Below are 26,594 nucleotides of genomic sequence, written 5' to 3' on the forward strand. Positions count from 1 at the left end.
TGACTCTCTGGGCTCTCCAATAGGCTAGAGCTCCAGGTACTTCAGTGGTAGCTGGCCTGATGTCCTAACCATTATAGGGTGGCTTCACTTCTCTGTCTCATTTCTCCGCTGTCCTATTCTTGTTTCCTTTGCCTCTCAGGTACACTAATTGCCTCAAATCCCTGTCTTTTTCTTTTTTTAAAAAGTTTTCTTTATTATAGGGAAAATACACAGTAAAACAGAGCTGGAAGGTGGTGGGGTGGAAGACCTGGAAAAACTTAATTACCAAACAAGCTGCCCAAACATGGCTTCCTGTTGTGGAGGAGAGTGATTTGGCCCTTATCTTTCCCACTTTTCCTGTTTCACAGAAACCTGCTCTTTGCCAAACTGGGCCCAGAGAACCCCATTTTCCAATCTATTCTCTTCCTGGGGTTGGGAAATGTTGTATAGTTCTCGGGCTTTCAAGATACAGAAGACAGTATGGAGAAGGAAAGATGTTACAGTCTTTTGGTCCAGTGCCATCCCCAGCCCCATCCCTTAGTGTTTGTTGATGCCAAAGAGACAAACCGCATGGAATTGGGACAACTTAGGCAGCAGTATGCTGAGCCATGAGGCTGTGTTGGTGAGGAAGTGAGTGGCATCATACTTGGTGTGGAAGCTGGCCAGGAGGTAGAGGACAACAGGAGAGATGCTGAGGAATTTGTGGGAAGACATAAATTGCAGCCCGTAGTCCATCTGTTCCCAGTGTGTCAGTAGCCGAGCCTTTCCTTGGCCAGGGACTCAAAGGGTGTTCTTTTCACTGTATGTAAGAAAATATACGTAGCCAAGTTATGGATGACATTGGTCAGGGTCCAGACAACAGGAATGCTGAAGAAGGGGATGCTGAGTAGAACCACATGCAGCAGTCCTACCAAGATGGTGTAGGCCAGCCAGATGCCCCAGCTATTCATCACTCGAGTGTTGGGGTTTACTTCGCTGTGTGCCACCCCCACATTCTTCCTACCACACTGGGGGGATCAGGCAGGAGTCCAACTCAAGTTCCTTTCAACCTCTCTGACTTTGTTGCCCCGAGTTGTCTCCAGAATAGCCAAAATGAAAGAATGAAAGAACATCCCCCATCGTGCACAAAGGAAAAGCTGAAGACCTAGGGAAAAATAACTTAAAAATAACTTAAAAAATCCTCTCTGATCTTAGAAACATTAATGGTTATCATTAGTCTGATTCTTATGCTTCAACTATAAATCGAAGGAGTAGGCCTAGGCTTGGGGTAGGTGCTTCAAGCAGCAAGGGAAACTAATATCTCACTTTATTTTCCTGAAGAAGTTAATAGGGAATCATGAAGAGGGTACATTCACCATAATTTCAGAAGAGGGTCAGGGGAAACAGTCACGGAACCACTAAGAAGCAGGGAGAGGTAAAAGTACTTCTAATGCCCACCTTCTCCTCTGGGCTTCCCTGTCCTGTCTTTCATTCCCTTGGCATGTCTCTCATTCCCTTGGCATGTAAGCATAAGCAGGCAGCATCCCAGTTCTTTCTCTCAAGAGTCGGCTGCTGCCAAGTATTTGCCCATGGCCTTTGGATTGAGCTAAGAAGGGACCTGAGCTCACCATCTCAAGAGATGGAACCTGACCCCAATTCCAGGGGTGACTCTGATCTTCTGAACTTGACCCTTTTATATTATGCGAGCTCTAAAACTGATGATGCCTAGTTGGGAAGCAGACCTTGCCTGCCCCTCTTCACCTAAAATTCCCTAAACCCTAGTATTGGGTCCACCTGTGCTCCTCCCAGCTTCCCTCTCTAGTTCATCATTTGTAGGCTCTCTTCAAGGCTCTCTTTAGAGCTTCTCTCTAGGTATTTAACTCCCCGGAGCTCTACTTCTTTCCCTTACCCCATCTTTCGCCTCCCACCATTTTTCCTCAGCACCTCTTTCCAGTCTCTTGGCAACCTCTCCCCGCCCCTCCTTCAGAAGCCAGTCTCAAATCTCTGTCTTAACATTTGCCTCTGGTGGATCCCAAACTAAGACAAAGACCAACAATATTGGCTCTAATTTTTGACTCTTGAAATTGAGTTTATTGCCTAATTTATGGCTTTTTTCCCCTACTGTCCATGCCATGGGCCATGGATCAAAGGTTATAAGACTGAGTTGGGAATGGGGTACTGGTTTGTTTTGGTAGATACATGCATGTATCAAGAGCATATTTTCTAAAATTAATTGTTATTTTTTATTATTATGTTCAATTAGCCAGGAATCGTTACTGTTTAGTATCATCTAGGTTGCTCCTCCTCCCCAAATATGATTCTTTGGAGTTCCGTATAACCTCAAAGAAATAACTTTAGAATGTGTTCAAGATAACGAAATGTAGGTTTCCTTAAGGAAAAGAGATTTCCGAATGTGCTGATTTATCAGGGAGCCATGGACTATTTTAATAGGTGAGATTCTTTCTACTGTGTAATTCCTCTGTCTCTCCCATCAGTCACCTCCCCATTCTTTCCCTTCCTTTATCTCTCCACATTCCTTCCCTAATCTTTTGTCTTCCCAGGGCCCCCAACTACCCACCTCACTTATGACTCCTCTGGAAACATGTAATAGTACAAACATACTCTGGAATGACAGCATGCCTTGTAATATCTCTTGTTTGGCATTAAGTTAATTTAAAAGACTTTGGCTTCTGAGTACTTCATTAGCAAAAGCCTTGCTAATTAGAATGCTCTTTCATGGGATGGACTCTCCGGCAGTCATATGTTATATAGAGCTTGAGATAGGACACCTCAGGAACAAGTTTCCTAATGGAGACACACTGTGGCTAAATCAAAACACAGGAAAAGGGTAATATTTATTTTCAAAGGAATTACTTTCTTTTTTAATATCATAGCAGGCTCCATCTACTTTCAAGTAATTTCACGGAAAAGTAAGGACTGGCTTATAATCACCAAATCACTTAGAAACCAAACTCTCATAATCAAGATCCTACCATGAAATACGTTTTCTTAGTTCCAAGCAAGAGGAAGAGAAGACGTTCCATCCCTGAGCTGAGGGGATTTGGTCGATAATAGCGACATTAAGCCCAGGCTTCTCTTTCTAACTGGAATGCCCAGAAGAGATATTTATTTCTCTTGCTTTTTCTATTAAATAATCCAGGTTGATGTTTGAAGCACTCAGAGATCTTTTCAACATGGGTGGGACAGAGAAACAAAAGAAGGAAGCTTCTATTGTTACTGTTGATATTTTCTCTGGAATTGCAGAACCAGAAGGGGGTGTTTCATGGCCTCATAAAGCCTCTTCTGTAAAATTCAATAGGGAATCAGAATTTTCAGAATTCTGAAATACTCCCTTTGAGGAGGAGGGGCTGCTGTTTTATGGAGGTGACAGGACCTCTAAATTTTCTGTGGGGAAAGGAGTTTGCCACAAAAACATAGACTGTGTGACTAAAATATAGTTTGTTTTGCTGCTGTGAGCATATCCTAACTTTTAATGGTCTGAACTTCATTTCTTGGCAAAACATATCTTATGCTTTTTCTCAGTCAAGTATGTTTGCATAACCCCCTCACAAAAATACTAGAGTCTGAAATCTGCTGAGTACAGAAGGGCCCTTTGATGAGGAGGGAATCAGCAGCCCATGTGGTAAGAAGCCCACTTCCTACAACGTGGGAATTTTCCATTTGGTGGGATTTTGAGTCTCGGTGCACTTAAAGTGTTAATGTAAGTGTGTTCATGGAAAATGGCATTTTTCCACAACCTCCATGAACTGGAAAAGTTTTATTTTTATCTGCTTTGACCACAATTTTAAAGATCCTTAATCTCCTTATGTTCATAATTTTAGTATATCTCCATCAATCAAACATCCATAATAAACATTCTTTCCTTCTGCAGGAAATATAAAAAAATTAACAAATTCTGGGGAGAAATGGCCATTTTAGGTTTTCTAAACAAAGGTAGTGATTTTTTCTGTGCTATTTGAATCATTCACAGCTAAGAAAGAGAATGTGGGGGTGTTTAGGATACATCACTCACCGTAAAGTTATATATGTTCAAGCTGGGAGAAAATTGAAAGTTAGAGGTGAGACTTTCTATACTCTGAATTTTATTGAGACTTTCCCTTTTGTGTTCAATAGCCCTGCGAGTGTTAGGAAAACAGAGCTGTCACTTGTGTATCAAATACGCTCCATCCTTCGGACAGGCGTGTGCCAACGATCAATGACGTTTGATTCTCTGTGGGGCATTTTACTGTGTTCTCAAACTCCCAGGCTCTGGGTTTCCTTACTCTTCTATACTCTTAAGACAGAATTTATTTTGATCTCTCTCTTTCTCGTCTGAGCTATCGGCACAAATAAATAACACATATAACACACAAATATATATTTTTATCTTGAGTGATTTTTGAAAGTCTGATGTTACTAAGTGCTGCAAGAATATAGACCAATAAAAATTGACATACATCTCAAATGGACATGGGAATTATTATAAAACTCTGAAGGATAATTTACAATGTCTGCTAAAATTGAAAATTTACACATCACATGACCCATCAACTGTCCATTTATGTTTTCTGTATGCATAAAACGAGGATAATAATGATCTATTTTATTGGGTTGAAGTGAGGATGAAATGATTTAATATATCTGACATACTTAGAAGTTACACTTTGCAACTCTCAGTAAGTTGCAGGTTTTATTTCTAGTAGCTGTAGTCTCAATGTTGTCATTATTCGATATCACCCTAAAGAGACTCTTGCACATGTCCACAAGGAGACACGTATATGAGTGTTCACAAAAATATTGTTTTTAATAGCAAAAAAAAAATGTTGGAAAGAACCTAAATAATAAAAAATGGAATTGATAAAAAAATGCTGTATTCATACAATAAAACATTATATAAGAGCTAAATGTATCACTATGGATGAAACTCAAAAATATAATCCTGATTCAAGTAAAATGATTTGCAAAAAAAAAAAAAAAAAAACCCAAAACACCTAAATTGTGATAACAATTACATGTAGGCTATAAGTGTATAGAATATACTGGATGTTTTAGGGATGAAAATATATGTAGAAAAGTATAGAGAGACACATGAAAATAATAATCCCCAAAGTCTAGAGGGTTGTTACATTAAGTGAGGAGAAGGAGTTCTGTGATCAGGGATGAGACCACTAGGAGCTTCGACTGGATTGAAAATACTTTGTCAAGTCGGGTAGTGTGTAAATGCATGTTTGCAATATTATTCTTTATGTCTTTCAGTAAATATTAAATATTGCATAACCAAACACAAAAGCACCAAATAACAAAAGTAAAGAATGAATAACATATTCATGAACCAAATATTTATATATTTATTGAGAAAAATGTTTGTTTGTTAACTTGGTAAGGTGGCCCTTTGACTTGAATATATAAATGTTGTATGATGAGGTCTTGATTCAGTTTGAACACTTGCCAAGGAATTGAAGACAAGTGAAATCCAAAGGCACGATGAGAATTCATGTAGCAAGTATTACTAAAGGACATTCATAGGGGTAATAATGACAAGACAGTTTACCTGATGCTAATTACATCAACTGAGTGTAAATATAACTGCAGTGAAGCTAATCATTTCAATTTTTTGTTGTGTTCCCCCTACACTGCTCCTCCCGCCAACCTATGGCTGTTGTATATGTCTTTAGCACAATTCATTGTCCATACAGGTCTGGACTCCTCTCATTCTATGGTTGCCCATCTGGATGCCCATCACTGAATGCTTGTGCCAGTACTTTCTTTAACATTTAAAGCTCCTAGAGGGCTGGGATTACATTGAAAGCACCCATCATGGCCACTCATTCATCTAACAGATATTTAATGAGTGTCTACTATCTGCCTAGAACTGTACTACACAGAACCTAACCTCTGTCAATTGAGTCTTTATTAAACTACACCAGTAAGAGATGATGTTTAGACTAGGATAGAAAGACAAAAGAATAATAATGAACAAAGAACAGTAATAATAATGTTCTGAAAGACCTTTGGGTCCTCTGTCCACCTGCCTTACTTTAATCCCCAAGAGTCTGTGCCTTCTGTATTTTTAATTTTTTTCCAAAACCTGGAGCCTTTTACAATAATCTATAACATGGGTAACAATATTAAAAAATATAAGGGCACACTTTCAGTATAAAGAGTGAGAAACAGTTCTCACTGAAATCAGCTTCTTTTTTTACTCAACATTAGTCAAGGGACTGATTTAAAAAGCAGTCTTAAACACCAAGACTTAATTGCTCAAGTCCATAATATCCAGAGGAGTTAACATGGAGCTTATAGAAGGAGCATTTCCAACGTGTGACAGGCTCTGCCAGTGCTAAGGCCTCATCATGTAACCACAAGTGGGATTTCTGAAGTGGAAAGTTGCCTTTGGAAAATCTCTGCAGTCATGGTAAATGTTTGCCTTCCTCCATTAGCTCAGTAAGAATGGCAGGAGAAAGGAAGATTTTGGCAAATGAGAATATGAGGACTGCAATGGATCATCCAGTTCAGGGGTCTGGTGAACTTTCTGTATAGGCACAGATAGCAAAATCATCAGTTTTGTAGATTGTATGGTTTCTATGGCAACTACTAGGCTTGACCATTGTAGCATGAAAATATTCATAGATGGTACACACACGAATGGGCATGGCTGTGTTCCAGTAAAAGTTTATTTTCATAAAAAAGCTCAGGGCCAGATCTGGCTTGCCAGCAGTGGTTGCTGATGACTAATCTAGTTGGATCCTTTTTTTTTTTTTTAAATAAAAAGGAGCACGAATGTGCCAGCAAGGTCCACATTCTTGGCGTGGTCTAAAGGAAGTTCAGACCAAAAGAGCAAGAAACAAAATGAGGAAGAACACAGTAGCATTTACTGAAGTTAAAACATGTACACATTATAAAACTACATTTTATATGAACTCATACAAAATAAAAGAAAATAAATATATAATGATTTCTTTTGGGGAAGCTTAGGAAAAAAGGGAGCGAGGAACTGGAATAAATAAATAAAATAAGAAAATAGATTTTGAGGGATGAATGATTGTACTGTGCTTTGAATGGAGCTTCTGATTGACCCGACCTGTGTTGCTGACACACCTTAAATTTAAAGACTCAAAGAGACTGAAAATGAAAGTAAAAGATATACAAATAGTAACCATAAGAAAGGTGGAATGACTATATCAATAACAAAGATCTTAAGGGGCGCCTGGGTGGCTCAGTTGGTTAAGCGTCCGCTTTCAGCTCAGGTCATGATCCCAAGGTCACGATCCCAGGGTTCTGGGATCAAGCCCTACCTGTGGCTCCCTGCTCAGTGGGGAGTCTGCTTCTCCCTCTGCTCCTTTCCCCAGCTCTCTCTGCCTCTCTCACTCTCAAATAAATAAATGAAATCTTTAATAAAAATAAAATAAAATAGATCTTAAGACAATAAATATTATTGGAGAGAGAAACATCTCAACAATAAAAATTCAACACATCAAGAATATATATTATAAGTGCATACATATCTAATAAAAAACTCCGTAATACATAAAGCAAACACTGTTAAAATTGAAAGGAGCAATAGAAAATTCACTGACTATAGTTGGAAAATTCAATACCCTATTCTGAATAATTGCTAGAATAGCTGGACAGAAAATTAACAAAGATATGGACGACTCGAACAACACAATCAACTAACTTGAGATAGATGGAACACTCTACTCAATGATTACAAAATACAGATTATTTTACAATGCACATGTAACATTCTTCGGGATATACCATATGCCACGCCAAAAAATAACACTAAATTTAGATGATTTAAAACAAAATATATTCTCCAACTAAACTGGAATTGGTATGTTTAAAAAAAAACAGCTTACCATATAATAAATATAATGTCAGGACAGTATTTTTGTTTGTTCAAGATCAGGGAGAACTGTCCCATGATTTAAACTTTATAAATTTCCTATATTGGATTTATGAGTTAGATAAGTTACCACTGTTTACATAACCAGTTTAAAATAAAAAAACTATGTGTATAAATTAAAATTTATGTATATACATAGTGAAATGAAATGATAACGATGGATGTCTTTTTAAAGTTTTAAACTTTATTAAATTTTTGTAAAGCTACAGATTTAACAAAATTATAATTTCCCAATCCTTATTTAATCTTAAAATCTTAAGACAAATGAGTCAGTTAATTAAATTATGAAAGCTAGGGAAGTTTCTAAAACCAGACACAAAACACCTACTAATAAACATAATTTCTACTCTTATTGTTTTAAATTGCAATAGATTAACAACAAAATATACAATTGTCTTTGGATGACAACTATCTCACTCAAATTATACAGGCAGAAATAAATATGTATGTCTTTATATGTGTGAGAATCCATCCACTTCAATTGTTAAAATGATATGTGTATAAAGAAAAAATAGTGAAACAATTCTTGTTTTTTGTCCTGTAGTTCTTTTTTGGGTTGGTTAATTTGATTAAAGATGATTTTTATATAGGGGCGCCTGGGTGGCTCAGTTGGTTAAATGTGTGACTTTTGGTCTCAGCACAGGTCTTGATCTCAGGGTTGTGAGATCTTTAAAAAAAAAAAAATTAGAAGAAGGAAGGGAAAAACGAAGGGCAGAAATCGGAGGGGGAGATGAACCATGAAAGACTATGGACTCTGAGAAACAAACTGAAGGTTTTAGAGGAAAGGGGGATGGATTAGCATAGTGATGGGTATTAAGGAGGGTACTGGGTGTTATACGCAAACAATGAACACTACATCAAAACTAATGATGTACTGTATGGTGACTAACTTAAACATAATAAAATAAAATTTAAAAAAAAGATGATTTTAATATAAATGGTTAACTATATAAGATAAATAATATATGTAAAATACATATAAATTTCTGCTTAAGAAATTTATAACAGCTTATTCACAGGATAAATTTGATATGATAGCTACATTTTTAATATACTTATAGATTAATTATATTTTAAAGCTACAGGTAAAAGCTTAAGTAATTACCTTTTATATATCTGTATATGCCTAAGTATATACATATAAGAGTACAATAATAAATCTTTTGCTCCAAATTATTACATAAGTATTGTAAAACAGGAATAAACTTGTATGCTTAGATTGTGGAGTTTCCTTTTGTAACTTAATTATTCTGTTAAATATCAGTGCTTTCTCTACACTTCAATCAGTTTTTAAAAATTCTTTGTGTTTTTCTTAATTTCGTTCTTACAATTATTATTGTGTATTTTTACAATGTTCTAAAATTATTTCTGATTTTAGATAGTTATGATTTATATTGTCTTCTGTGCTATTAGTGTTTATTTTGCCCTTCCAAAATTCAGTATAATAATTATATTATTTTGCTGTACAAAGTAAGTGGAAATAAGAATAATTAGGTTTGTTAAAAATATCCAGGTTTTAATTAATTCAAAACTACAATGAGACTTTGTCCTCCAACCTTGGTATTTAAGAACAACCAAAAAAAGGCAAAGGAAATGAAAGCAAAAATGAACTATTGGGACTTCATCAAGATAAAAAGCTTCTGCACAGCAAAGGAAACGGTCAACAAAACTAAGAGGCAGCCCACGGAATGGGAGAAGATATTTGCAAATGACATTATGGATAAAAGGCTGGTATCCAAGATCTATAAAGAACTTCTCAAACTCAACACCCAAAAAACAAATAATCCAGCCAACAAATGTGCAGAAGACATGAAGAGACACTTCTCCAAAGAAGAGATATGAATGGCTAACAGAGACATGAAAAAATGTTCAACATTACTAGCCGTCAGGGAAATTCACATCAGAACCACAATGAGATACCACCTTACACCAGTTAGAATGGCAAAAATTAACAAGGCAGGAAACAACAAATGTTGGCAAGGATGTGGAGAAAGGAGAACCCTCTTACACTGTTGGTGGGAATGCAAGCTGGTACAGCCACTCTGGAAAACAGTATGGAGGTTCCCTATGAGAGCTACCCTATGACCCAGCAATTGCACTACTAGGTATTTACCCCAACGATACAGATGTAATGAAAAGAAGGGACACATGCACCCAATGTTCACAGCAGTAACGTCCACAATGGCCAAACTGTGGAAGGAGCCCAGATGTCCTTCAACAGATGAATGGATAAAGAAAATGTGGCTTATATATACAATGGAATTTACTCAGCCATTGGAAAAGATGAATACCTACCATTTACATCGACATGGATGGAACTGGAGGGTATTATGCTAAGTGAAAGATGTCAACCAGAGAAAGACAATTATCATATGGTTTCACTCATATGTGGAATATAAGAAACAGTGCAGAGGATCATAGAGGAAGGGAGGGAAAACTGAATGGGAAGAAATCAGAGAGGGAGATAAACCATGAGAGACTCTTGACTCTGGGAAACAAACTGAGGGTTGCAGAGAGGGAGATGGGTGGGGGAATGGGGCAACTGGGTGGTAGGCATTAAAGAGGGCACGTGATGTGATGAGCACTGGGTGTTATATGCAACTGATGAATTAATTGAACTCTACATCTGAAACTAATGAGGTACTATATGTTGGCTAATTGAATTTAAAGGAAAAAAAAAATAAAAACGGCCAAAAAAAACCCAAAACCATAAAACCAGACAAATCCAAGAGAGCTGATCTTCCTAGGTGAATTGTATATAAGTAGAATGTATTAATAGAACTATCTTTTAATAATTGTATACTTTTCAATTTATAAGCAGCAGGCTCATGTTTAAGCACAAAAACTGGAACAATAACTTTATCAAAAAATTTTGCAGGCATCTAAGTGGCTCAGTAGGTTAAATGTTTGACTCTTGGTTTCTGCTCAAGTCATGATCTCGGGGTCCTGGGAACGAGCCCCGAGTGGGGTTCCATGCTCTGTGTGGACTCTGCTTGTCCTTCTCTCTCCTTCTCTGTTTCTCCTGCAGCGCTCTCTCTCTCTCTCTCAAACTGATAAATAAAATCTTTTTAAAAGAAATTGGCTCCAGGATTCTAGATTCACAAATCCCTTTTTCTTCTTGCTCATGAAAATTCTGAACAAGTGGTAGGAGTATTGACTCAGTTACGTGAGAATCATTAGAGACCTCCTGCTTATTTCAGTGTTTTGTTAGATCCAGTGGCCAAGCCATATCTAACTTGTTTAATATGTACAACAGCAAAATGCATGAAAACTTGCTTTGATTTAGGAAAGAAAAAAGAAAAAAGAAAATGTCCATTGATTTAGTTCCAGGTTCCCCACTACATTTAATGAGTTCTCATTCTATACAGACTCTCTTTTATTTATTTTATTTTTTTTTTACATTTGAAAGCTTTATCATACTTTAGAAGATATAAAAATACACAACACTAGCACTTAAAAAATTAAAAGATTTTAAAACTGGCTACATTTTCAACATGTTCCTTCTGATATATTTTTCTAAGATTTAATAGACTAAAATTAGATCTCATACCAGGTTTATCAACCTTTCAAAAACAAAGAGAACAGTTAAGTATGTTATATATTTACTGCCCCTAACATATCCAATTAAGGAAAGCCTTGGAGCCAAGCATTCATAGGCAAGCCAAGTCATGCTGTGATTTGACTGCTACAACACCCACCCCTCCTTTGCACTAAATGCCAGAGAAGACAACATATAAACCCTTCAGAGATTTCTCAGTGATAAATTCTGCAGATGCCTAATAGTAGCACCTGGCTCTGGAAACTCTTGCTCCAGGCATCAAGAGGTAATGAAGCAAATGCCTATGTGGTAGGGTGCTATGGCCACATGGCTTTAGGGCAGTTGCAAGTGAAGAGTTCACATAATCATCAGGAATAACTTGTTTTGGTTCTAATTTTTTTTCAGTTTTCAAATAGTGATAGTAATATTATGCATTAACTTTTAAGTGTCCGACACGAGACAGAAGATGTTCTCAAAACATTTTCAAAATTATTATTGTATCTGAAATAAGTTACAATCTAAAAAATGTGTCCATGGAATAACTTGGACACCTATACTTTTTATTAAAATGTGTCAATACTTAGTTGATGAAAAGAGCAGCTTCAGGATTTCCAGAAAGAACAATATATCCCATGACAGTTTGAATTTCCATCAGCCAATTCTTACAGCTTTTCATAGAAAATTTTGAAGAGAAAAACACTGCATATTTATTGTATAGGTACAAAGGTTTTGAAAGAACAACATCTGAGCTAAAGTGGTTATAAATTCTAATCAATACAATTACCAAAGTATGGCAGAGGATTAATAAGAAGCACAATCATCAGAAAACCACAAGGAGCAGTTGGCCATTACTATATTGTTGTGGGCACACCACCAGCCTAGAGCAGCCTTTGGTGAAGAGCCTGGGTTGTCCTGGCTGAAAATGCTCCTGTACCCATACCAAAGCACTTGGACAGCAGAGAAGTCTTGGTCACTCAATTATGCTCAGAGGCTACCCATGAGGTCTGGACCAGGGGTTGGTTACTGTTCACAGTCTAACACCTGAAGGCATGTAATGATTATATTGAGAGTACTTCACATGGACACAGAAACCCAGCTCTTTGCCTTTATGATTTGGTTCTTTAATTTAACATAATCTTGAACTAACGGAGGCACAAATTTCTTTTTCTCTCTCTCACGTCAAAGGCAATGTAACACACTGATGACATCTTATATGCAATAGGGAGCTTCTTCTGTTTTGGAGGCTGGTAATACCATGCCCCATGGAAAGATTCACAAAGGACTTGGTATAAAAGAACCACTGGATCCACACTTTTCTGGTAGCCATGACCACCTACTTTGCCCTTCAAAGATCTCTATCCACTGCTGCATCATTTTAAAATCTGACCACACTCTTTTCTTTACCTGAAGAAAGAGAACCCAATAATTACATAACATCATTTAGGGAACTATCTACCATTGACATAGATCTTCTAGATGAGATAACTTTGATTTTATTGTGGTTTTATATGGCTCATACTTAAAAAAAAAACAACAAAAGTAACAAAGCTGGGTATGCTATCAGAAACTTGAATTTGCCCTTGACTTATAAGCTTCACCCAGAAATTAAATATTCCAGATGGCTAAATTAATTGCCCTTATCCAGACTTGTTGGCTGATAGAACATAAAGAGGTAAATATTTATACTGAGAATAGGTATGATTTTAGGTTACTTCATGATTTTAAAAAGCTTTAGGAACAGATGTCCTGGCCAATGTAGGACAGTGCATTGGAGACACTGGGATGCTTTAGTCTTATCTAAAGTTATAATAAGTCATAATGGAAGTAGAGTTTTTAAAAAATGTTTCATGATATTATCCACAAGAGCATAAGGTATTACTGAGGATGCTTCTGGTATTGTCCCACCTGCTGATGACACAACCCCAGGAAGTTCACAAAGGTAGGACATGGGCATGGTTGAGGTTTATCCTTCTGGAAAGCTATGGCAGTAATGATAGGGGGAAAACTGTTTGATTTTGTATTTTGGGCTTGGAGAATCTTAATCTGTCTTTGCAGTAATGGGGACACATATTTCATGGACACTACTGTTAAGAACTCTGTAAGCCTTACCTTTTATTCAGAAACTTCCTTTTATCATCTATAAACCTCAGGGAAAATAAAAAGAAGTAACAGAATTTTAAAAGCATAATGATCAAAGCTCTCAAAATCCTCAAACTTCTAAGGCCTTATTCCCATTAGCCTTGATGGCAATAAGATCCATTTTTCATAGGGCTCAGAAGTTATCCCCTTCTGCATTAATAACAAGTTGCCTCATGAGTTTGAGAATTACTTCCCATTCTAGAGTCTACTGTCTTATACACTGATATGAGTAATTACTCCAAAGAACTCATACAATACCTCTGACTTTATCACCAATAGGTACAAACAATTTTTAACAACTACTGAAGCAGATGCTGCATGATCTGAGACCTGGAAGTTTGGGCCTCTGAAAAAGGCACTGGAGAAAAACTGCTCTTGAACCTCAATGGGAAAAGACCTTAACAAGTACTGTGAATGACTGTCACAGTGAAACTCTAAGATGTGGGTCTTCAGGCTATGTCTCCCAACTTAAAAGACTTAACTTCTGTCCACTGGATGTCCACTGCATCAGGAGACTTGAAACTGAAGGTTCTTAGAAATTTTCTAGATCATGTTGAGTGCAGAGGTGGATGGCTTTCACCCAAGACCCAAGATGTCAAAACCAGATAAATTTTCTGTTTTTCAGGATCCCTTTCCTTTTCTCTCTCTACACTAATCAAATCACACCCAGTGTTGTCCTGTGTCAGTCTCTTAATATGATCTCCCTCATCTTCATTCTGTTAAATTTGACTGCCCCTTCCCCATGCCATGATCTTTTACCATTTAAGGGGAAAAAAATTGGCATATTTTTCTCAGACCATGGCTTCTGTTCCTTTAAACACTGAAGGTAAATTCTTTTTTATTATGTTATGTTAATAACCATACATTACATCATTAGTTTTTGATGTAATGTTCCATGATTCATTGTTTGCGTATAACACCCAGTGCTCCATGCAGAACATGCCCTCTTTAATACCCATCACCAGGCTAACCCATCCTCCCACCCCCTCCCCTTTAGAACCCTCAGTTTGTTTTTCAGAGTCCATCATCTCTTATGGTTCATCTCCCCCTCTGATTTCCTCCCCTTCATTCTTCCCCTCCTGCTATCTTCTTTTTTTTTTTTTTAACATATAATGTATTATTTGTTTCAGAGGTATAGATCTGTGATTCAACAGTCTTGCACAATTCACAGTGCTCACCATAGCACATACCCTCCCCAGTGCCTATCACCCAGCCACCCCATCCCTCCCACCCCCCACCACTCCAGCAACCCTCAGTTTGTTTCCTGAGATTAAGAATTCCTCATATCAGTGCTCACTTCGGCAGCACATATACTAAAATTGGAACGATACAGAGAAGATTAGCATGGCCCCTGCGCAAAGATGACATGCAAATTCGTGAAGCATTCCATATTTTTTACTGCATGCTTTGAAACAAAGCAGTATTTTGAACCAGTTGCTACTACAAGAGGGCTTGAAAAACTAGAAGAAAATGCCACAGAAGCAACTTTTCATGTTTTTCTCTTATGAAACAAACTCAGAAAAATAGTTTAAATTTGAACAGCAGCAAAGGATTAGTCCTTGGTGAAACAAAATTTTTAAAAAGTACTTTGCAAAAAATAAAATGAGGACTTTTTGTAAAAAAAAAAAGAATTCCTCATATCAGTGAGGTCATACAATACATGTCTTTCTTTAATTGACTTATTTCGTTCAGCATAACACCTTCCAGTTCCATCCATGTCATTGCAAATGACAAGATTTCATTCCTTTTGATGGCTGCATAATATTGTATATATATATATACACACCATTGTATGTATGTACACCACTTCTTCTTTATCCGTTCATCTGTCGATGGACATCTTGGCTCTTTCCACAGTTCGGCTATTCTGGACATTGCTGCTATAAACATCGGGGTGCACGTACCCCTTCGGATCTCTACATTTGTATCTTTGGGATAAATACCCAGTAGTGCAATTGCTGGATCGTATGGTAGCTCTATTTTCAACTTTTTGAAGAACCTCCATACTGTTTTCCAGAGTGGCTGCACCAGCTTGCATTCCCAACCAACAGTGTAGGAGGGTTCCCCTTTCTCCACATCCCCGCCAATATCTGTCGTTTCCTGACTTGTTAATTTTAGCCATTCTGATTGGTATGAGGTGATATCTCATTGAGGTTTTGATTTGGATTTCCCCAATGCCGAGCGATGTTGAACACTTTTTCATGTGTCTGATGCCCATTTGGATGTCTTCTTTGGAAAAATATCTGTTCATGTCTTCTGCCCATTTCTTGATTGGATTATTTGTTCTTTGGGTGTTGAGTTTGATAAGTTCTTTATAGATTTTGGATACTAGCCCTTTATCTAATATGTCATTTGCAAATATCTTCTCCCATTCTGTGGGTTGTCTTTTGGTTTTTTTACTGTTTCTTTTGCTGTGCAAAACTTTTTATCTTGATGAAGTCCCAATAGTTCATTTTTGCCCTTGCTTCCCTTGCCTTTGGCGATGTTTCTAGGAAGAGGTTGCTGCAGCTAAGGTTGAAGAGGTTGCTGTCTGTGTTCTCCTTTAGGATTTTGATGGACTCCTGTCTCACATTGAGGTCTTTCAACCATTTGGAGTCTATTTTTTGTGTGTGGTGTAAGGAAATGGTCCAGTTTCATTCTTCTGTATGTGGCTCTCCAATTTTCCCAACACCATTTGTTGAAGAGACTGTCTTATTTTCCATTGGACATTCTTTCCTGCTTTGTCGAAGATTAGTTGCCCATAGAGCTGCAAGTCATTTCTGGGCGCTCTATTCTGTTCCATTGATCTATGTGTCTGTTTTTGTGCCAGTACCATACTGTCTTGATGATGACAGCTTTGTAATAGAGCTTGAAGTCCAGAACTGTGATGCCGCCAGCTTTGCTTTTCTTTTTCAACATTCCTCTGGCTATTCGGGGTATTTTGTGGTTCCGTACAAATTTTAGGATTACTTATTCCATTTTTTTTGAAAAAAGTGGGTGGTATTTTGATGGGGATTGCATTGAATGTGCAGAATGCTCTAGGTAGTATTGACACCTTCACAATATTTGTTCTTCCAATCCATGAGCATGGAATGCTTTTCCATTTCTTTGTGTCTTCCTCAATTTCTTTCATGAGAATTTTCTAGTTTTTGAGTACAGATCCTTTGCCTCTTTGGTTAGATTTATTCCTAGGTATCTGATGGTTTTGCATGCGATTGTAAATGGGATCGACTCTTTAATTTCTCTTTCTTCTGCCTTGTTGTTGGTGTATAGGAATGCCACTGATTTCTGTGCATTGATTTAATATCCTGTGACTTTACCGAATTCCTGTATGAGTTCTAGCAGTTTTGGAGTGGAGTCTTTTGGGTTTTCCACATAAAGTATCATATCATCTGCAAAAAGTGAGAGTTTGACTTCTTTGCCGATTTGGATGCCTTTGATTTCTCTTTGCTGTCTGATTGCTGTGGTTAGGACTTCTAATACTATGTTGAATAGCAGTGGTGATAGTGGACATTCCTGCCATGTTCCTGACCTTAGAGGGAAAGCTCTCAGTGTTTCCCCATTGAGAATGATACTTGCTGTGGGTTTTTCATAGATGGCTTTTATGGTATTGAGGTATGTACCCTCTATCCCAATACTCTGAAGACTTTTGACAAGGAAAGGATGCTGTACTTTGTCAAATACACTTTCTGTATCTTTTCAGAGAATCATATGGTTCTTGTTCTTTCTTTGATTAATGTATTGTATCACATTGATTGATTTGTGGATGTTGAACCAATCTTGCAGACTGTGTCTTTTCAGAGAATCATATGGTTCTTATTCTTTCTTTGATTAATGTATTGTATCACATTGATTGATTTGTGGATGTTGAACCAACCTTGCAGCCCAGGGATAAGTCCCACTTGGTCATGGTGAATAATCCTTTTAATGTACTGTTGCCTAGTATTTGGTGAGAATTTTTGCATCCATGTTCATCAAGGATATTGATTCTCCTTTTTGATGGGGTCTTTGTCTGGTTTGGGGATCAAGGTAATGGTGGCCTCAGAAAACGAGTTTGGAAGTTTTCCTTCCATTTCTATTTTTTGGAACAGTTTCAGAAGAACTGGTATTAATTCTTCTTGAAATGTTTGGTAGAAATCCCCTGGGAAGCCATCTGGCCCTGGGCTTTTGTTTGTTGCGAGATTTTTGATGACTGCTTCAATTTCCTTAGTGGTAGTGGTTATAGGTCTGTTCAGGTTTTCTATTTCTTCCTGGTTCAGTTTTGGTGTTGATACATCTCTAGGAAAGCGTCCATTTCTTCCAGATTATCTAATTTGCTGGCATAGAGTTGCTCATAATATGTTCTTATAATTGTTTGTATTTCTTTGATGTTGGTTGTGATCCCTCCTCTTTCATTCATGATTTTGTTTATTTGGGTCATTTCTCTTTTCTTTTTCATAAGTCTGGCTAGGGGTTTATCAATCTTGTTAATTCTTTCAAAGAACCAGCTCCTGGTTTCGTTGATCTGTTCTACTGTTCTTTTGGTTTCTATTTCATTGATTTCGGCTCTGATCTTTATTATTTCTCTTCTCCTGCTGGGTTTAGGCTTTATTTGCTGTTCTTTCTCCAGCTCCTTTAGGTGTAGGATTAGGTTGTGTATTTAAGACCTTTCTTGTTTCTTGAGAAAGGCTTGTATCGCTATATACTTTCCTCTTAGGACTGCCTTTGCTGTATCCCAAAGATTTTGAAGACTCATAAGTTTTACTATTATCATTTTCATTGGTTTCCATGAACTTTTTAAATTCTTCTTTAATTTCCTGGTTAACCCATTCATTCTTTAGTAGGATGTTCTTTAGCCTCCATGTATTTGAGTTCTTTCTGACTCTCCTCTTGTGATTGAGTTCTAGTTTCAAAGCACTGTGGTCTGAAGGTATGCAGGGAATGATCCCAAACTTTTGGTACTGGTTGAGACCTGATTTGTGACCTAGGATGTGATCTATTCTGGAGAATGTTCCATGGGCATGAGAGAAGAATGTGTATTCCGTTGCTTTGGGATGAAATGTTCTGAATATATCTGTGAAGTCCATTTGATCCAGTGTGTCATTTAAAGTCTTTATTTCCTTGTTGATCTTTTGCTTAGATGATCTGTCCATTTCAGTGAGGGGGTGTTAAAGTCCCCCAGTATTATTGTATTTTTGTTGATGTGTTTCTTTGCTTTTATTATTAATTGCCTTATATAATTGGGTGCTCCCCTGTTAAGGGCATAGATATTTACAATTGTTAGATCTTCTTGTTGGATAGACCCTTTTAGTATGATATAGTGTTCTTCCTTATCTCTTATTACAGTCTTTGGTTTAAAATCCAATTTGTCTGATATAAGGATTGCCACCCCAGCTTTCTTTTGGTGTCCATTAGCATGGTAAATGGTTTTCCAACCCCTCACTTTCAATCTGGGGGTGTCCTTGGGTCTAAAATGAGTCTCTTGCAGACAGCATATAGATGGGTTTTGTTTTTTAATCCAATCTGGTAGCCTGTGTCTTTTGATTGAGGCATTTGGCCCATTTATGTTCAGGGTAACTATTGAAAGATATGAATTTAGTGCCATCGTATTGCCTGTAAGGTGACTGCTAGTGTATATTGTCTCTGTTCCTTTCTGGTCTATGTTGCTTTTAGGCTCTCTCTTTGCTTAGAGGACCCCTTTCATTATTTCTTGTAGGGCTGGTTTTGTGTTTGCAAATTCCTTTACTTTTTGTTTGTCCTGGAAGGTTTTCATCTTTCCTTCTATTTTCAGTGACAGCCTAGCTGGATATAGTATTCTTGGCTGCATATTTTTCTCATTTAGTGCTCTGAATATATCATGCCAGTCCTTTCTGGCAAACCAGGTCCTTGTGGATAGGTCTATTGCCAATCTAATGTTTCTAGCATTGTAGGTTACACATCTCTTCTCCTGAGCTGCTTTCAAGATTTTGTCTTTGTCTGTGAGACTCATAAGTTTTACTATTAGATGTTGGGGTGTTGACCTCTTTTTATTGATTTTGAGAGAGGTTCTCTGTGCCTTCTGGATTTTGATGCCTGTTTTCTTCCCCAAGTTAGGGAAGTTCTCTGCTATACTTTGCTCCAATATACCTTCTGTCCCTCTCTCTCTTTCTCCTTCTTCTGAGATCCCAATTATTCTAATGTTGTTTTGTCTTATGTTATCACTTATCTCTCGAATTCTGCCCTCATGATCCAGTAGTTGTTTATCTCTCTTTTTCTCAGCTTCTTTATTTTCCATCATTTGGTCTTCTATATCGCTAATTCTGTCTTCTGCCTCATTTATCCTAGCAGTTAGAGCCTCCATTTTTTATTGCACCTCATTAATAGCCTTTTTGATTTCGACTTGTTTAGATTTTAGTTCTCTTATTTCTCCAGAAAGGGTTTCTCTAATAACTTCCATGTTTTTTCAAGCCCAGCTAGTATCTTTAAATCATGACTCTGAACTCTAGTTCTGACATCTTACTAATGTCCGTATTTATTAGGTCCCTGGCAGTCGGTACTGCCTCTTGTTCTTTTTGTTGAGGTGATTTTTTTCTGTCTTTTCATTTTGTCTAGAGGAGAATAAGTGAATGAGAGAACAAAATGCTAACAGGGTAAGAACGTCCCCGGAAAAGATACACTAAACAAATCAGAAAAGACATGAAACCAGGGGAAAAGAAAGGGAAAGAAAGAAAAAAGAATTAAAAGAAAAGAAAAAGATAAAAACAAACAAAAACAAAACAAAATAACAGAATATGATCAAATATGATCAGGCTGGTGCATAGATCAGTGCCACACACTAGATTTTGGGCATATTTTGGTCTGTTATAAGAAAGTGCCTCCCAAAATTTCAAGTAAGAAAAGCTTATATAAGTACAAAAATGAGGGTTAATATGATGAAGGGATGGAATATGAGTGTAAAGATGAAAATTATAAAAGATTTTATAAAAGGAATTGATAAAATAAGAAGTTGGTTGAAAAACAAAGAAGAGGATTTTTTAAAAAAAAGGGAGAGAATGTGATCAGGCAGGAGACTAGAACAAAGCCATAAACTAGAGATTTAGGGTATATTTTGATCTGTTAGAAGAAACTGTATCTCAAAATTATAAAGAGAGAACAACTTATATATAAATATATATATACCAAAAATAAGGGTAACTACTATGAAGGGTAGAACATGACTCTAAAAATGAAAAATAAAAGCATTTTTTAAAAAAGGATTGATAAGATGTTGGTTGAATAGGGAAAAAGAAAAATTCAAAAAAAAAAACAGTTAAAAAATTAACTTTGAACGACTAAAGAATCATGGTAAAAAAGCCACGAATTCTATGTGCAGTATTCTCCTAGCACTGGAGTTCTGCCATTCTCACTGATTGGTAAACTTGGTCTTGGCTGGCTGTTCTGGCTGATCTTCTAGGGGAGGGGCCTGTTGCCGTGGTTCCCAAATGTCTTTGCCGGAGGTGGAATTGCCCCGTCCTGTCGGTCTGGGCTAAGTAATCTGCTCGGGTTTGTTCTGGGAGCTTTTGTTCCCTGCAAGCTTTCAGTACAGCTTTGGAGGATGAGAGTGAAAATGGCGGCCTCCCAATCTCCTTCCTGGAGGAGCTGAGAACTCGGGGCCCTGCTCCTCAGTGAGCCCCCAGAGGAAAACAGTCAGTTACTCCTGTCTCCCTGGTCTTGGCCACACTCCGTGCTCACCCGGCCTGTGACCGAGCATTTCTATCTCTGGCACCCGACCCCGTGTGGAGTCTCCAAACCCAGCAGATATCTGCAGAGCTCTCCTGCACCACTCCTCCCAGAGGAGGAAGAGGAGTCTCCCTGGATCTGCCACTTGTTGGGTCCCTGCTGGAAGAGCAGTGGCCCGACTGTGCCGTGGATCACAGTTCACGGCAACCCTGAGCTGAGAGCCCACTCCTTGGCTCCGTCTCTGCAGCTGGCTTCCCCGCTCTGATACCTGGGAGCTCTCCCGCACTCAGGCACCCCCAGTCTTCCTGTGACCCCGAGGGTCCTGAGACCACACTGCCTCAGTGAGTGTTCCACCCCCCGCTTAGCCACTGGAGCGACATCCCTCAGCGGAGCCGACTTCTAAATATTCCGATTTTGTGCTCTGCTGCTCTATCACTTGCCAGAAGCGGCCGACGGAGGCCCCCTCCCCCAGGCCCCCTCCCCCACTGTCTATCCTCCCAAATATCGCCTCGGATTCACTTCTCTGCACATCCTACCTTCCAGGAGTGGTCGTTTTTCTGTTCAGAGAGTTGATGCTATTCTTTTCTTCGATCTCCTGTTGAGTTCATAGGTGTTCAGAATGGTTTGATCCCTATCCAGCTGAACTCCTGGAACCAGACGAAATCCAGGTCTCCTACTCCTCTGCCATCTTGCTCCGCCCCCCTCAAGGTAAATTTTCTTATACTGATCTTTCTGGTACATGAGCTTCTCTCACATAACTGGTTTCAAATTTAGTCTTATGAAAACTGGACCTTGACCCATGTCAACAAAATGCTTCTGCGAAAGCCATTACAACCCTCTCAGAAAAGCCTAGTCCAGTGGGGACTAATGTTGGACTGAGTTTGGTCCGATAGTCTGATACACTCTTGGCTGCTTTGCAAGAACTGATGAATTCCTTGGGGAATAGAGTTTTTGGTTAATAGCATTGCAATATAATACTTATAATCCCAATACGGTTCATGCCCCATTAGGTTCTGCTGCTTATCAGACTTATCCTAAGTACAAAGATAACTTAGTGTGTATTGACCACTACACACTAATCCTGCATATTCAGGATAATTGTTATAAACTTTCATATATTTAAAACTATTACCCCTCCAGTGGATCATGTTTCTCTGAACAAAATATATCCAAAAACCTCCAGAAAGAGGCAAACAGAATCTACTTGGGGAGAACTCCAAGAGGCATAAGTGACTTTTCCACACATAGTATTTGAACAGCAACCCCCATGGTAGGGATAATGCAACTAGAAAAGTTGCATTAAGTCCAAAAATTACTTTTGACACTAGCAGATGTCACGAGTTGCACAATTTGTTCTCTGGAAACCCTACAAACTAGTTTAAGTTTACTAGTCACAATCATGGATAACCATAAAGACGTGAATTTTCTCTTAACTAGCCGCTAGAGAGTTTGTACTGTAGCCAACACTTCTTACTGCACCTACATACACCAGGCAATGACATAGCCTGTGATTAGGCTAAAGGAAAAGGTACCCAGCTCTCCACCACCGACCTTGTTGGATTCTAGGATGAGTTTCCTGGCCTCATTTTGATGATTAGGCCCCTTGCACAGGCCTGTTGAAAGGACTAATAACCATTTCTGTTTCTGGTGACTGCTGGCAATGCAATCAACTGATACAGCCCATCCAGAGTCTTAAATGCTCCTGGGCAGTCATGGCCATGTCCGGTGATACAATGACTCATCCTGCAACAAAGCAGCAGGAGAGATTACCTACAGGCAGCACACTCTGGACAAACACCTGACTAGCAACATCTTGGCAATGGTGAAGATTTATGTCCTGAAACCTGACAGTCTGGCCTTGGCTGAAAGAGGTACTGAGAAAGAGAGACGCAGTCCCTGACATTTGGGAACTGGCCTGGCACCATCTGTTAGGCTCGGTGCTGCCAGAAGCAGATCTGGCCCTCACAGCTAGGACATAGCACTCTCCTGTTCAGTAAAAATAATTCCACACAACACCAACATTAGAGAAGGCCATGTTGCAACTCCGATGGGTCAAGGCAAAAAGAAAACCACTCCGTAGTCATGTCTGAATGCAGTCAGAAACATGAACATAGCCCAAACCACAAAACTGAGCAAACACCCTTTCTGGCTAATAAGTTTAACAGTTGCTTTACCAAGCATAGCTTTAGTCTCACATTTCCCAAATTGTACATATGATTTTTCCAAGCTACTTGGTAATAGATTCGACTCTGTTTCCCGACAGCATCCACGGCACAGCAAAGATCTGATTCCTCAAGCCTGCCCCTGAAGCACCCAACTCAAGCCCCACATTTCCTGTCCTCTCTACCATGCTCTTACTGAGAGACTCCACATTTCCCCTTGGTGTTGTTCCTCATTTCGATGAGAAATAAATTCAACTTGTTGAATCATAGGTCTGTTCCTGATGGTCTTTGGCTGGAGGACATTGACAGTGTAGAATAAAGAACTCTTCTGAAGGTATATCCTTGGGTACCTGGTTATGAAGAGGAAAATTACCCAGAGCAGGCCCAGGCCAGGAGGCCCCAGAAGATGGAAAGTTACTAACAATAAGCTAGAGATAACCAGAAGCCCTATTGGGAGCAAGAGATAACCAGCCATTTCTGCTTCTGTAAACAGGCTTCCCACCACAGGGTCCCGGCACTACTGTCCCCACCTAAAGCAGCCCCCGTTTCCCCAGTTTAAACCCACTTACCAGCAGTCCACATAGCCCTTGGAACCTGACTGCCTGCAGTCCCCTATAAAAGCCATATAACCCCATTGCCCGGGGCCCAGAACTTCGAGCACGAGCTCATCTAGGTCTGCCCGCGTAAAATAAATCCGAGTTCTCCTACTTTTTCGAGTGTCACTTGGTCTCTCGCCGGTCTGATTTTTATTTTTTCTGCAACGGTTAGACACACTTCCAAGGACTGGTTTCAAAAAACTTAAAACTATCACCAAAGAGGATGATCCCAAGTCACAAGGTCAAGTTGTAATCTCCCACTTATTGAACTGTTTATTTCCCTTTGTTGTATAGTTAACATGAACTATTTAGAATATTATGGTGGTGTCATTCTGTTAAAAAATATTTTTATTTATAAAATCCTCACATGATTCCGATGCAGAGATCAGGTTGGAAATCCCTTATCTTTGCCGATGGGACTCAGGTGAAGGTCTGGATTTCATTACAACTTTGCAGTAGGGGGACCTTGTAAAATCTTTACCCACTATCTCCTGGGGCCCTAGGATAGTGCTTTAAGGTCTAAGGAGCACACCCCCGAGGCTCAGAGAAATCATCTGCTCAAAATCGGAGTAGTTGGTAAATCATAGTAAAAATTATAAAAACTAACATATACTAAGAACTCACCGTGCTGTGCACTGTTCTGAATCCTTTGTGATTTTAACCTCACAACCCAGAAGCAGGTACTATTGCTAACATTGCTAGCTAGCCAAGGGGGAAACTGAGCTCTACAGATACTCGGGAAACCTGCCCCCGGTCTTTGAGCTAGGAGGGGAGTGTGGAGCTGGGCCCTGTGGCATTTGGGTCCAGGATCCCTGCTCTTACACACCATGATCTGGGTCCCAGCACGAACTTGGCCCAATCGCTGTCCTTCCACATACAGAGCTTTCTGTCGGTTCCTCTTCTTGAATTCCCCTCTTGGGAAGAGACAGAACAAGGTGAGTGCAGTGAGTGGAACAGAAAATTGTACTGTCCAGCCCTGGCAGTGGCGCCTTCAAAATGTGACATTTCTCCTTGATGCCAAGTTCTCTTTTGCACAAAGCTATGGGATAAGAGCAAGGCTGAAGCCAAGGGTGGCTCATGTGCCTGACTTGTTCCTGGTGGAGCCTGAAATTCCTCTGAATGTAATGGAGTTTCTCACGGACTTATCTACCTGGTCCCAGGGGAAGCTGGATGGCTCCTGGTCGAGCCCTATGTAATTAATATCCTTCTCCACCCATGGAAGTTGCAATGGGGTTGATTCCTAGAGTGTGTCTGCAGGAAGCCTGGTTCTCTGTGGCTTTTAGTGTTTCTGAGACCCTGAGCCCCAAGCAGGGGCTGGACCAAGGCAAGGGTGTAGTGACTGTTCATGTGACATCAGCATCCTGACAAACAACTTGTGTTTCTCTGCCAAAAAAAAGTGTTTTATAGGAGAAAAATCATTCCACATGTAACCAAAATCCAATCACCTTTCCTATATCCTTTCCCCAGAGTTGACCTTGATCTTGAAGGCGGAGCACACCATGACTTGGTACTTGAATACTCTTATTACACACCCCCGTCCAGTGAACAATGTCAACTTGTCTCCCATTTTATAGGCCTGCACATCAATGGCCTCACAGTTCATGTCCCTTCCAGGTCCACTTCCTCAGGACATCCTACCTTTGTCTGAGTATTTTATCCCCACCGGTCAGCTATAGGAAAGGGAACAGAAGGATGCTTGCCGATAGTGGTGCCCAATATTTACACAAGCAGAGAAGATCATTTGGTTGGACAGTATGGGTTACCATGACTCCGTGGCTTAAGGGCACGGATAGAGACCAACAAACAGAGGTCCAAGCCCAGCTGTTCCCAAGGACGGGCAGTAGTCCAGGCGGATGCTGTGCAAGGCTGCACCTCCTGGAACAGGTTGCACTTCTCTAAAGGAAACAGGCCCAGAGAGAAGAGGTATTTTCTCAAGTTCTCAGTCTGAGCGGAACGAGTTCCAGGTCCCAAACTCCTGACCCCTGGCCCAATGTTCCCTGCACTGACACCGGGGCCTCTTGATGTCAGGGTCCTGGCAGGTCACAGCAGCATGTTTCTTTTCCCCCTTCCTTCAGCAAAGGGCAACCACTTATATATAAACTGTCATGGCTGGTGGTGTCTTTGCTCTGCTTCGGGGAAGCTCTAGCGTACTGCAGACCTCCCTGGGCAGCCACTTACCGGGCCCCTGGGAGATAGGTCAGTGTCCTGACTTCAGATTCATCACCCCAGGCCCTAGAATTCAGCCCAGGAATATGGATCTCTGGTACAAGTACTGTGTTTAAGGAAGGTAAACCTTCCCCAGACCTAGGGAGTGAGTCTAACCAATCGAAACCAATCATGGGGTCCCCCACTCTTCTTGCTGGTAACAATTTCTGGGACAGGCTGGCCAGTGAGCTGCACACCCACATCTGCTGGAAGGTGTCTGGAAGAGGTTTTCTTGTCGGGGGCAGCAAGGGGCTCACAGGAATCCACAAGGAAAGAAAGAAAAGCCATTTTTTTTCTCTTTCTCTCTTGTGTGGCAAGGAGGTGGTTCTTGGAGCTACTGCAGGCATCTCACACCCATGAGGAAAGGTTCGGCTGACACCCTGGGGAGGACAGGCTGGGAAAGCATTTTCGTCCATGAAGGCACTGAGCTA

At 39.5% G+C, this 26,594-nt stretch overlaps 1 non-coding gene and 1 pseudogene across 1 annotated transcript; one reads left to right on the forward strand and one right to left on the reverse strand.

The window, feature by feature from the left end:
• Nucleotides 1-516: 516 nt before the first annotated feature.
• On the reverse strand, nucleotides 517-25,561 carry LOC114216399 (ORM1-like protein 2; annotated as a pseudogene).
• On the forward strand, nucleotides 14,834-14,940 carry LOC114216441 (U6 spliceosomal RNA). The gene has a single exon (XR_003610781.1). It is a non-coding gene; the product is annotated as a U6 spliceosomal RNA (small nuclear RNA).
• Nucleotides 25,562-26,594: the final 1,033 nt, after the last annotated feature.

Source organism: Eumetopias jubatus, unplaced genomic scaffold (genome assembly GCF_037043125.1).
Source record: "Eumetopias jubatus isolate StellerSeaLion01/CBP00866 unplaced genomic scaffold, mEumJub1_p1.0 scaffold_9, whole genome shotgun sequence".
NCBI lineage: Eukaryota > Metazoa > Chordata > Mammalia > Carnivora > Otariidae > Eumetopias > Eumetopias jubatus.